The sequence below is a fragment of the Cololabis saira genome, chromosome 15 (genome assembly GCF_033807715.1).
Source record: "Cololabis saira isolate AMF1-May2022 chromosome 15, fColSai1.1, whole genome shotgun sequence".
NCBI classification, from domain to species: Eukaryota; Metazoa; Chordata; class Actinopteri; order Beloniformes; family Belonidae; genus Cololabis; species Cololabis saira.
Genome location: NC_084601.1, coordinates 41,015,066 through 41,027,991, shown reverse-complemented (window position 1 = coordinate 41,027,991; position 12,926 = coordinate 41,015,066). Strand labels below are relative to the sequence as shown.

Here is a 12,926-nt window from a genome sequence, read left to right as displayed (position 1 = left end):
TGGAAAGGCTTTTGCCGAGCAAGGTACTTTGACGACTCACCAACGTATTCACACTGGAGACAAGCCTTACAGATGTGATCAGTGTGGAGCGGCTTTTGCCCATAAAAGTAACCTAACGACTCACCAACGTATTCACACTGGAGACAAGCCTTACAGGTGTGATCAGTGTGGAATTGCTTTTGCCCAGCGAGGTCATTTGACGAGACATCAACTTATTCACACTGGATAAAAAATGTACATTTGTGATCAGTGCTGATATCATTTATTTTGAGAGTTCAGTTAAAATGCACAAGTTTAGTTAATTTAGTTTGAAAGAAATAATTCTGGTCGTTAGATTGTGGGAAACATTTTTGAATATATTTTTAAAAAGCAGCAGATTCTTACAGCTGTAAGAGCTGTCCAGTTATAACCAGATTTAGAAAATGAAGTAGAATTCAATTCAAAAGTCTTTATTTTGAACATGATGGTAGTGTAAGTAACAGACATGCTCGAACATACTTGAACAATGAATGCAAGAGATTCTTTTTTTTTGAAGCAGCAGCAGTTTTGGCATGTTGAAAAAGAAGTAGGAAGTAAAAAAACTTATCTTATCCCTTGAACTCAATACCATGTTTCACATAGACCCTTGTTATTAGATGTCAAAAATCTTGATGTATTGAGAAGTTACACAAATTCACATTAACAATTTTACACAGTGTAAACATATTGTGGTATAGATGAGTATAAATTTGCGGATACCTGAGTGATTATTGCCAATTGCAGTTACATGTCCCTCTATATAAACACTATTCACCAGGAGTCCCTGTATTCATCTATACATAAAAGCATTCATTATTTACTGTGTACAATCTTATTCATTACAGGCATTCTCACACAAATATTTCTAGATGCATTAAAGCATAAATATGTACATATATAATAAACAGATTTCCACGTACATATACACCCACAAGTCCAGTCCACCCCACCATCCCCTCACCCAGCGCAGAATGAGGAATTCAGCCGTCCCGATCGGCCAGCACAATACAAATGATGAGAAAAGATATGAGAAATATTTGTTGGGCCACAGTCCGATATGAACTATGGATTGTGTGATTATATGAACAGTTGAGGCCTTGGGTCAGCTTTGAGTCCCAGTTCTGGGGCCTCAGGCTGAGACCAGCCTCGAGTTTATGATACCTGACCCATGGTTTGGAACAAAGGAAACCCCATGGACGCAAAGCTAAACCAGGATTTACATCTAAGGCCCTGCAGGGATAAGGAACGGCCCCTGATTGGACACAGACCCCAAGCCACAGGGGGGCCTTGACTTCCTGGGCCAGCTATAAAAGGAAAAGCTCTCTTCTCCTCTGCTCTGTCCGTTTCGCAGCGAGTAGCCGCAAGTTTTCTGAGCCCAAAGAGGAGCCGAACCAGGGACCCTGCATGCCTCGACGTGAACGCCTTTGGACCGACCTGGAGCTGAAGGAGGCCCAGCTGCTGTGCCCATGTATTCCCCTCATCCACACTGGTCCTCATCTGGACCAGGAGAGAGAGAGAGACGCTCTTTATCAGGATCCCCTGCTGAGCGTAACTACTCTTTGTTTCATCAAGAAACACTGACCGGCCGGATCGAACCACTTTCTCTTCATTTACAAAGATTCACGTAAGTGGCTGTTCTGTGTCTGGGCAGAGAAACTTAGTAACACATTTTAAAAGTTAGTTTTAGGTTGTGAGCCGGACTGGTGATCCCGTCACAACTGTGCTCATTAGTTGAGTGTGTTTGTTTATCTTATTGTTTTCTCCCCTCATTCTGCTCCTACTACCACCCTCACCCCCCTTCACGTAATCTACCAACCCCCCCCTCCCACACACACACACAGGTAATCTGAAGTTTGTGTTCATGTTTAGTTAGTTGTTGTTTTTGGGTAGTTTAGCCATCAGGATTTATCCGAAGTGTTGTTTTACCATCTTCTTGACACTTGTGTAAATAAATTCTTATTAATTTGAATGAGAGAAGTTGTTTGTGCTTATTTTACGCATATTTGTCACAATTACTGGTTGCAATGGCCTGTGTTCGGACTCCCTCCTCCTTTACTATTATTCTGAAAAATAATCTACATTGAGACTGATTTTTGCTGTTTAGTTATCATTTTCCTGATTACATCAGGTGGTGCCCTGTTTTGATTAAGTAATTTTGATAATTCAATTTGATAAATAATCTCCTTTATTAATTATTATTGCCACGGCTGCCCCAAGAGGCACGCCTCCTCCATAGCTATGCAATAGCAATGGAGGAGGCGTGCCTCTGGCGCAGAGAAAACACGAAAAGTTAAAACTTAGACACGTGTGCCTTAAGCCCGAATCGAGTGGTATGACTTTTATTAGCGATTGGTGCACACGTTTTTGTGCAACGTGCAAAAACGTGCGCTTTAGAAAGTTGTTGGCCCTGAATTTAACTACAGTCCTGTCAATTTTCAGAGCGATGGCACAAATAGTTTTTGCACGAAGTGCAAGAACATTTCCAAATTTCCAAACTAATGGGGAGATTTTCACATGTATGTTTATGGCGCAGAATGTCATAGTGTGGATGGGATGAGGTTAAAAAAAAAAGCCAAAATTCACCTTTTTTCTGAGTCACCTAACTTTCTCATACTTGCACGTACAAAATGTCATTCAGACTTCAAAACGGAGGAAAACTTCTCCTCTCTCTTCTAACCTGACACTTTTCAAGATATGATCACTCAAGCGAGGACTGGAAATCACTTTTTGTCAAATCCAGAGTGGAGCTGTCATTTGCTATGGGGATTGCATGTTCAATCCCCATACTGGCCAGAATGTTTACCACTAAAACACGGGTTATCTTTGAAAGTTTCAGGTTCTGCCTCTCACCTGGAAAATAGCTGGGATAGGCTCCAGGAGACCCATGTGACCCCTCCAAATAATATAGTGGTTATAGAGAAAGGATGGATGTACCATCAAGTCATTTCTGTGAGGATCTGCTATGAAGGGCATTTCTGGTACGATGGCTGAGTTGTTCAGGTTGTAGTATGGGGGAAGATATATTGGTGTATAAAAGTGGGTTTTACTACTTTATAGTTAGAAACTGTAAAATGATAGTTTGAATGAATGATAATATATATTATGAACAGATGAGATGTGACCATATGATTTACACAGATTTCAATTATAGTGCATACATGGGTGATTGCAGTATTTACATGAGAGTGGAAGTATTTACAGCAGTGTGAGGAGGTAGTTGGCAAAAAGTCCAGTGCAATTATATCACGTACCGTTGTGCAGAATAGTGCAAAGAGTCAGTGGGTGCTGGAACACACAAGACCTGCTTTAACTGAACCCATTTCAGGGCAGGTACCATATATGGTAACTATAAAAGCGTTGTTTCACCTCCTTCATAGCTCTGTTACTTCACATAAAGCCAGGACAGTAGTGGAACAGGTTTGTGAACTAAATATATCCCAGTGAGGTGGAATCAAGCTGCTCCAGAGGAAGAACTTTTGTGTCAACAGGGTTTGTATAACAAGCTGAAGACATCGTTGGAGGTTCTGTGGCTTAGTTGGTCAAAGCGCCTGTCTTGTAAACAGGAGATCCTGGGTTCAAATCCCAGCAGAGCCTTCAAACTAACAATTAAGTATAACACTCCTGTAATGATAAAAACCACTGGCTTTGTGGAAAAATGTATCTGTTTTCCACATGGTTGGATAAAGTCTTCACCTTCTCCTCTGTTTGGGAGGAAACTGTTTGTCGACACAAACACTTACAATGTTTCTCAGTGTAGCAAGTGCTTCTTCTAACATTTCCTAAGCAGTAAAAGCAGACTGAACTCTCATGACATTTTAACAGGCCTCATTCATATTGAGATGATAATTGTTGCTCATAAGGGAACAGTCGTTGGCTGACCGTCACTGCCAGGGTTCTTGAGAAAGCTGTAATCCAGTCAGGAGTAGGTACGAAGAGAGAGCTGTTCATTCAAATGTCAATGACAGTTGTCATTATCAAACCTCTCCAAGTCTATGGTCTCTTTCTAAGAGGATGTTGTAAAGCAATGGATGACATACAACACGTGTCTAACTGAATATACATGCAAACATGCAATCGTTAATGTAGAAGTTGTTGTATAAGGTGAAGGACAAATGGAGGTAAGTAGCTTGGGATTTTGAAGAAACCATCAACAAACAGTTACTTTCCTGACATCATGACTGCTCACCTGCTCATGTGGCTGGTAAACTGTGACGTCTCCTGCAGCGTTGGTGGTTTAGTGGTCAGCATATCTGCTAGCAGTTGACCTCGGTTCAAATCCAGCCCATGCAGCAAACATGAGAGGGAGTTAAGAGTGAAGTTCTCTCTTTTGGGGGAAACTCAGCAGTCATTATGAACATGAGTTCTAGAGAGAGCTTTGTCTCTGTATTTCACCCTTTGTTTTTTATTTAATAGCTTGAGATGGACATTGAAAATAATCTGGTTGTTTCTTAACAGTTAGAAATTGTGGTCAGCAGTTTATCCACCTGACCAGGGACTTGAAACCTGGACCCTCAGATTAAAAGTCTGATGCTCTACCAGCTGAGCTACTCAGGTTATAGTCTGAATATTTAGTTTCTTCTTTTCTTCATATTTTTACAAATATAAAGCAATCAAAAGCCTTTACCACTCGGCCACAACAACCTGTCAGAGAACCTGCAGAACCAGAGCATCTAGAGCCTTTTTTATTGTTGGATGATAATTCTTTATCCATGACACATATTTCTATCCTCATTTTTCAAATGTTTTAATGTAAAGCACTTTGAATTGTACATGGAATGTCTATTACAAATAAACTTCCCCTCGCTTTATAAACTTAGTAAATTCATTATGTTTAAAAGTCATCTTTATTTCCTCCTTTCTTCAAGGCAGGTGATCCTTCAGACGTGAATAATTATTGGTCCACGTAAAGTTAACAATGAAACATACGATCTTTAAAAACTGAAACTTTGTAAGATCCCCAGAGTTTAACTGGTAACCAGTTTGGCCAGTATGGGGATTGAACCCATGACCTTGGCATTAGCACCACGCTCTGACCTTCTGAGCTAACCGGCCTTCATGGTACATGGTTCTTTTTCGTATATATCTAGGTATGTGTATGCAGTAATGGCTGGTGATAAAAAATGTTGGGGGGGCGCACTGGCGAGTGGGGATTAGGGTTAGGATCAGTGTTGTGCTAGTTGCTGAAAAACTAACTTAAACTTACTGATGGGCAAATGCAGATATTACTGGGGTCCTTGACATGCCAGTTTGTGATCTAAATATGCTGTTATATCGTTATTGAATGCACTGTGTTGTTTTATTTGTTGCATTGATTGACTGAATGTGCCTATATTTTCAACACTGTGTCTAGTTTTATGTTTTACACTATGCAATACGTTTTACACTGTACAATATGTTTTTTATACAGAACTTTGTATTTTTTTCTTTATCATTTTGAAGAAAAAAAAGTCTTTGACAGATCACCTGTTTTGGCGTAATTGTTACAAGGTGGTGGTGGTGTGAGGAGGTATATAGTAGTAGTAAATATTTATTTCGGTCAATCACAAACAAAAATCAACAAACAAGATAACACAGGTTTTTCCCTGGTCAACATTGTGATTATTTGACCGAAAAGGTCTGGGCTTGAAGCATGAAGTATGACTTCCTTCACCCCAGACACTTCCTCCAGCTCTTCCTCCAGCTCTTCCAGGGGAGTCCAAGGCGTTCCCAGGCCAGCCGAGAGACATAGTCTCTCCAGCGTGTCCTGGGTCTTCCCCGGGGTCTCCTCCCGGAGGGACATGCCTGGAACACCTCCCTAGGGAGGCGTCCAGGAGGATCCGGTACAGATGCCCAAGCCACCTCAGTTGACTCCTCTCAATGTGAAGGAGCAGCGGCTTGACTTCGAGCTCCTCCCAGGTGACCAAACTCCTCACCCTATCTGTAAGGGAGCGTCCAGCCACCCTGCGGAGGAAACTCATCTCGGCCGTTTGTATCCACAATCTCGTCTTTTCGGTCACTACCCAAAGTTCATGACCATAGGTGAGGGTAGGTGCGTAGATTAACCGGTAAATTGAGAGCGTCGCCTTTCGACTCAGCTCCTTCTTCACCACGCCGGTCCGGTACATCGACCGCATAACTGCGGACGCTGCACCGATCCGTCTGTCAATCTCCCACTCCATCGTTCCCTCACTCGTGAACAAGACCCCGAGATACTTAAACTCCTCCACCTGAGGCAGGACTTCTCCACCCACCCGGAGAAGGCACACCACCCTTTCCCGGTGGAGAACCATGGCCTCGGTTTTGGAGGTGCTGATGTAGCAGGACAGTCCTCGGTCCTGTGACGTCACTCCTAGTGGGCAGTGACGGTATAAAAGGGGGGTTTCAATACCTGTCTTTCTCTTGCTCCTGGGGGCCGGGCTTTGTTGCCACTTGACGTCCGTCACTTCAGCCCCTGGGTGTGGAGGCTCGTTTGGGTGATTGCTGCATGCTGCTTCTTCACAGGTGCAATTGACGTGGAAGTGTCAAAGCTCACGTCGCCCTGTCCCTGTGTTGAATGCTGGCTGCATGCTGCTCACCGCTTGTACCTTTCTGTATGCTGCTTACTGCCGGTAAGTGAGCTTTCTCCCCCCGCGTCATCCTCCTTGGCGTTGCACACGCAGCAACTTGTGTGTGTGTGTTTACAGGTTGCGCACATGCTGCGCTGACCCCTCTTTCCATGCCGTAATGGCCAGGACTGCCTGATCGGTATGTTCAGTGACAATGGCTTTCTCCGCCAGCCACTTGTAGTTTCTTATGTTATGTTTTTGTTATTATAGGTTAAAGATGTCCATTTAGCCACCGCTAAACCCCTGCTGCTTTGCCTTGCTGTGTGCGTCTGCTGCTTGTGGAGCTGCTTTGCCTTGTGGAGCTGCTTTGCCTTGCTGGAGCTACCGTGTCGCTTGGAGCTCCGTGACGTCAGACGCCGTTTTGCTGCTGCGTGACAGCTTGCGTCTGCTGCTTGTGGAGCTACTGTGTCGCTTCGGGGCTCCGTGACGTTCAGCCAAGTTTTATAGTGTCTGTGTGCGCGTGTGTGTATGTGTGAGAGAGAACAGTGTGGGACTTGGTTTATTGGTTGTTTTGTGTGTTTGTTGGTCCTGTTTATTTGTATTTTATTTCATTTAGGAACTTATTGTTGGTTTAGTGTCCGTTATTTATATTTCTTTTGAGGTATTTGTGATTTTGTATATTTTGGGTGGCCAATAAGTGATTGTTGAGCCTAATTACGTTTAATTTAAGTCTACCGTATTTTCGCGACCATAAGGCGCAACTTTTTTTTTTTTTTTTTTTTTTAAATGTGCCGGGCGCCTTAAGAAACGGTGCGCCGTGTCTATTACCTGAATTACGGTAATGTCAGGTCGGCCACTATGAGAAGGTAAAAAGAGAAGGGGGCGGGTGAAGCTGAATGAGACCATCCACTGAGCTGTTTAATGCGAAACAGATGATGAAGACTTTTAAGGATTTGCTTGATGTGTAAAGTGAAATAAAATACAATCAAACTAAGTTTTGCTCCGCTCTATTTAAATAAGCACACTTGTGTGTGAGTGTTCTGCAGCGCGTGTGTGTTTTGCATGTCGGGAACCGATGCAGCAGCGCGGTGATGCGCGCTGCTGCAGCCGACTTCCTGGTTCCCCAAGCGGGTCCGATGACCTGGTTCCTGGCCGCTTTAAGAGCAGAGATTTCTGGGGTCTGTCTCAGGTCAGATCAGCTTCACTCTCCGAGATTTGCAGCCAAATCTGTCGGTTACAAACCCGGTACCGGATCCCGACATGCGCGTGTGTGTATTCGCGGCGCGACACACAGATTCTCATGTAGCCTATGTGGTGCTGGACTGGCGCAGCTGATGGAAAGAAACTTATGGTGATTTTTAAAAGAAAAACTTTGCATAAGACGTTTCCAGCCGGAGTCATTATAAGGGTGAATGAAAAGAGGGGGCTGGATGAAGGGATGATGGTGATCAAGAAGCTGAGACAGGTCTGGAAATTCGGACCGGCGCAGCTGAATTAACGGAGCTCCTGTCGGATACAAACCCCGGTACCGGCTCCCCGACAGCGCGCGTGTGTGAGCGGGTCCAGTGCGAGGGGGGGGGGGGGGGGCGGACCGGGACCCGGGACCCGGGACCCGGTCCAGCGCGAGGGAGCAAACGGGGAGCGGGACCCGGGACCGCCGCGGTCGGGATTTTTAAAAGAAAAGCGTTCCCTAAAGAGACTTTTCCAGCCAGAGTGAAATGAAAAGGGCTGGATGGATGAGGAGATGATCAGTGGCTGAGACAGGTTTGTGCAGCAACCCGGTGGTTTTTTTAAATTCTTTAATGCAGAAACAGAATATGAACCTTTGAAGGGTTTGATTGATGTGAAAAGTGAAATAAAATATCAAACTAAGTTTTGCTTCTGCTGTATTTTTAGCGCGTGTGTTTTGCAACGCGTGTGTGTGCAGCTCCGTCTCCGTAGACGGCGCCTTTTGGGTCGGTGCGCCATATGTGTGTTTTAAAACCAAAAATGACACACAAAACTGAGGGTGCGCCTTTCCACACAGTGCGCCATATGGTCGCGAAAATACGGTATTCATTTCCTCTTGTGTTAATTTGTTCCCTAACTGTCCTCTGGTTTCCCCCCTCTCAGGTGCTGAGCTGACGGTGGTGGAATGGTGTCCGGTGGTGGTGCCCCTGCCTTTTGTTGTGTGCTGTGTTTAAGTTTTTCACCTTATTTCTTTTATTGCACGTGTGGTGTTTTAAGTATCCCCTCTTAGTTGACCCCTCCACACCAGAAAGTCTCAGCCCTGATTGGTCCCCTTTTTAAATCCCCCTAGTGAATGATATCCTTTAATTGATCATTTTTAAAACAGAAACTTTTGAATAATAAAAACAAACCTATTTTTGTATAACTGAACGACTGTCTCTGCCTCACTTTGTGACGGACCTGAGTGCCTTTTTCTCCTCAAATAGTTTACTTTAATTTCTCTGGGTGAAACTCCCAGGGTGGCGTTGTTTGGCAACAGTAAAAATAACTTTGACCAAAACTACCTCTTCGTGACGCCACACTGATTCTCATGCCTGCCGCGTCGCACTTGGCCTCAAACCGCCCCGGTACATGCTAAAGGTCCCGGTCCGATGAAGCCAACAGGACAACATCATCCGCAAAAAGCAGAGACGAAATCCTGTGGTAACCAGAGGATTTCGAGAGACAAAATAAAAATAAATCAGAAAATCACATTGGCTGATTTTTAAAGAATGTATTTGCAAATTATATTTTAAAATAAGTATTTGATCAATAACAAAAGTTCATCTCAATACTTTTGTTACTGGTTATCAATACTGATAACCAGTTAAAGCAGGTGTCATTAATACAGGTAATTACTGGAGGACAGAGGTAATATTATGGAAACAACACACGCTTTCTTTTACAGTCCAGTTTCACTTTAATTACTGAGTAAAAGCCAGGTATAAATTTCTGTACTTATTGGGTAAATACTTGGGAAATAGAATTACTGCGCAAGTAACTACAAGGAAATGTTGTGAACCGATCACCCCGGGTTTGTTGATTGAGCTGGAAAAGTTAAAGAAAAACACTGGCATAATTAAAGAGGGAGATCTAGCTGCAACAGGCTCCGCAGCCTGTTCCTGTCAAACGTCCTGCTAGATCTGCCGCTCTGTGTGTGTGGCTGGTTTATTACTTTAAGAGAAAGGGGGGGATGGCCCAAAGTTTATTGCTGGGGGCCCCCCTTATCTCGTGCCTGGTACAGAAAATGGTTCTTTCAGTGAAACGTCAGAAGAATGCGCCTTAGTTTCAACACAGACACATTTAGTTAATCAGCACATGCAGTTTACATATTCAGTTTGGTTTTGAATTTATTTTATCCAACAATCCCCCTTTTGATCTCTCCTCAGAGATCACTCTGTGTATCTTCTTTCTTCTTTCTTCAGGTGTCAGGGGTAGACTACCCTGACACCCTGTGGACCCGCACCAGGGGATTATTCTGCCCCTATGTTGAGGGCTCAGGTTTGATGTCCGCTGCTGCGGCAGATCCAGCCGGATCTGGGGTTCTGATCTTTGTGGGGGTCCGGTGGGCCCACTGCAACCAGTGGCACCACGTGTCACCTTTCCTGTGGAGTCGGATGACGTGGGAGATCCATTCTGGGTCCTGTCCACCACGGCTCGAACACTGTCTCTTGATGACTCTCAGGAGAACCCACTCTGTCTGTGGGGTCGGTGTCCGTCCGTCCCCGACCTGTTTGGAGTAAGCAGAGACCAAACTTCGCAGTTCGGAGAAGTAAGCTTTTTGACCAAGTTGGTATTTATCAGTCTCCTTCAAATAGGGCGCGTTCTGCGGCCCTGGAAACAGTCGTCCAGTCTGTAGTTCGTACGGCGTCAGTCCGTGGCCCGCGTCCCATGTCATGTCATTTTGGTCTGCTCACAGATTTTTGCCAATTTAGTCTTCATAATTGCATGTCCCATCCGGCGTTTCCCAAACGCCTTCATGATCTCACCTACTACACAATACTCAACTCCAGATGATTCAATACATTATTTTATAATTTTATACAGATAGATGTGGAGTAAAAATTGTTTCTTTATGAACATTACTGATATCTTTCCCTTTGCGCACTGTATGTACACCCACTTAAAGAATCCAGACCTGCAGATTACTCTGTTAAATCCTTTAAGGGTTCAGGGGGTACTTAGGATTGTCCACTCGATTAACATTTCCTTGGTGGAAAAAAATAGCGTTTCTAGGCAAAAAAAGTAATAATCATTAGCTCACACGAAACTACGGCATATTTGCCCCAAAATACTGGTCGATGATCAAATTAATTATTACAATAAATGAAAAACATATTCCTTCTTGCTAAACTCCTTTCGTAGTTCACTGTTAAATAAAGACACATCTTCGCACAGAATAAAGTTGAAAATGATCTGCCCCAGGAGGCTAAACACTGGCATGTCCTCCGGGAATGCCCAGCGAAACAACCTTTCTTGTATCACATAACATTCATGAAAGTTAAAATCTCCTTAACAATGAGCTCTCTAAGGTGGATATTTGGATCAAGATGAACAAAATCTCTCTTAATATTAAGAAAACAAATTATATATAATTTAGTTTCAATAAAGAACGAATGAATATGGAAAATCTGGCCTTTCAGATCAAAATAAATGATGAAAAAAATAAAGAAAGTAAACTCTACCAAGTTCCTTGGGGTCCTCATTGATGACTGTCTAAACTCTAATTGTCATATAGATCACTTGTGCAAAACTAAATATCTAAATATCTAAAAATCTAAACATGTCGGTCTGCTTTTCAACACCTCCTTCCACGTTCTTCTCTTTTCATTCTTTATAAACCTTTGCTTGAACCATTTTTAAATTAATGTAATATTATTTAGTGTAATACTTATCCCAGTTACCTAAAAAATGTGACCTTTTACAAAAAAGAAAAAGATTACTCGTGCCATCTCCTGGACTGAATTTAATTCACCTAATCGCCATTTGTTTGCCCACTGTGGTATTCTTTACCATAAAAGAATATAACTACTCCCATAATGCTTGTACCATATATCAGGTGGTCTCAGGTTTAACTCAACTCATTTCAATCTCCATTTCCCATCTCAAGGCCACTATTATTGCCAATACTTCTATTCTCTGGGCTGATTGCTCACTTTTCAAAAATTTTATATTTCTTATTTTTCTTATTAAGAGCTGTCATTACAATGTCTACCTCAGTACTGCTGCACCTTTCACTTTTTAATCGTATATATTTTAATACGTGCCACATTGTTTATCCAACGTACATTTGTTAATTACTGTTGCTACTTCTAAATCTGGGTGGTAAGCGAAATAACTGGAGTCAAATTCCTTGTTGGGCAATGTTCAAACTTGGCTAATAAATCTGATTCTGATTCTGATTGGATGCCTTCAATCCTTCTAGCTTCTACTGTTACCCATGTTTCGTCTTCCTCGTTTACTATCGCATATGCTAATTGTAACCCTTCGTTCCAGTGTTTAAAACAGTATCCGTCTACAAACAAATTAATCGCTTCGTCAAATGGTGTTTTCGCCGTAGCTGCTACATGCTGTGTGCATGTAGGGTCGTGTTTCCATGTCATACATGATTATCAACCATACTCCCCCTTTTTCTGAAACAGGACATCACTTGCTGATGATTCTTTTACAGAATGATCTAAATAAAACGGAGACGAGTAATCTCGGGCGGGGAGGACTGCTGCCGACAATAGCAATTGTGTCAGCAAAATAAACGCCTTTTCTGCGGCCTCGGCCCAATCTAATTGTGAAGTTCGGTTCCTAACGCCTAGTTGTTTCACCATGTCGTGCAACTATTGGGTGGTGAAGGTGTAGTCAGGTATTACGTTGTCAGTCTTAAAAAGGACAACATGTCCCCCACAATCAAAGGTGTGGGGTGGTGGAGGATGGAGGAACAGCGTTCTGGAGAGATGTGCACCCCTTTTTGAGACACCTATCTCCCCCGGAATTAAATCCGTCTTCTAGCATATTATAATTTTGCTTTGGAGGCTTTAAATCCTTAGCCTGATGACCTGGGTGCAAAGCCAATGACACATGAGGGTAAGCCTCATCCGCCATTTCATACCACCTTAGTCGTGCAGTCGTGAGTGCAGCGGAGGCGACTACGCCTACCGCCGAAACATACATGTGTGTGCACGCAATACTCCAATGGTCCCCCTTTTTCTCTTGGAAGGCCTCATGGTACCATTGGGTGTCATGTCATAAAATAATGTGAGATGTAAGGGGTTGGGGGGAGGAGCGTAAGGACCCAGGGTGTCGATTCAGGGGCGCCACTGTTGATAGACCGTATAAGGGGCTAGGAGTAGCCGGTGTTTCTGGTTCAAACAAAGTCCAATATATATCTGCGGCCAGATCTGG

At 43.3% G+C, this 12,926-nt stretch overlaps 1 protein-coding gene and 2 non-coding genes across 3 annotated transcripts in view; 1 reads left to right on the top strand and 2 right to left on the bottom strand.

The window, feature by feature from the left end:
* LOC133460762 (zinc finger protein 665-like) overlaps positions 1 to 12,926 on the bottom strand; it is a 127,265-nt gene that overhangs the window by 101,878 nt on the left and 12,461 nt on the right. The gene's annotated exons all lie outside the window — the stretch shown is intronic.
* On the top strand, positions 3,539 to 3,612 carry trnat-ugu (transfer RNA threonine (anticodon UGU)). The gene has a single exon. It is a non-coding gene; the product is annotated as a tRNA-Thr (tRNA).
* trnak-uuu (transfer RNA lysine (anticodon UUU)) lies at positions 4,500 to 4,572 on the bottom strand. The gene has a single exon. It is a non-coding gene; the product is annotated as a tRNA-Lys (tRNA).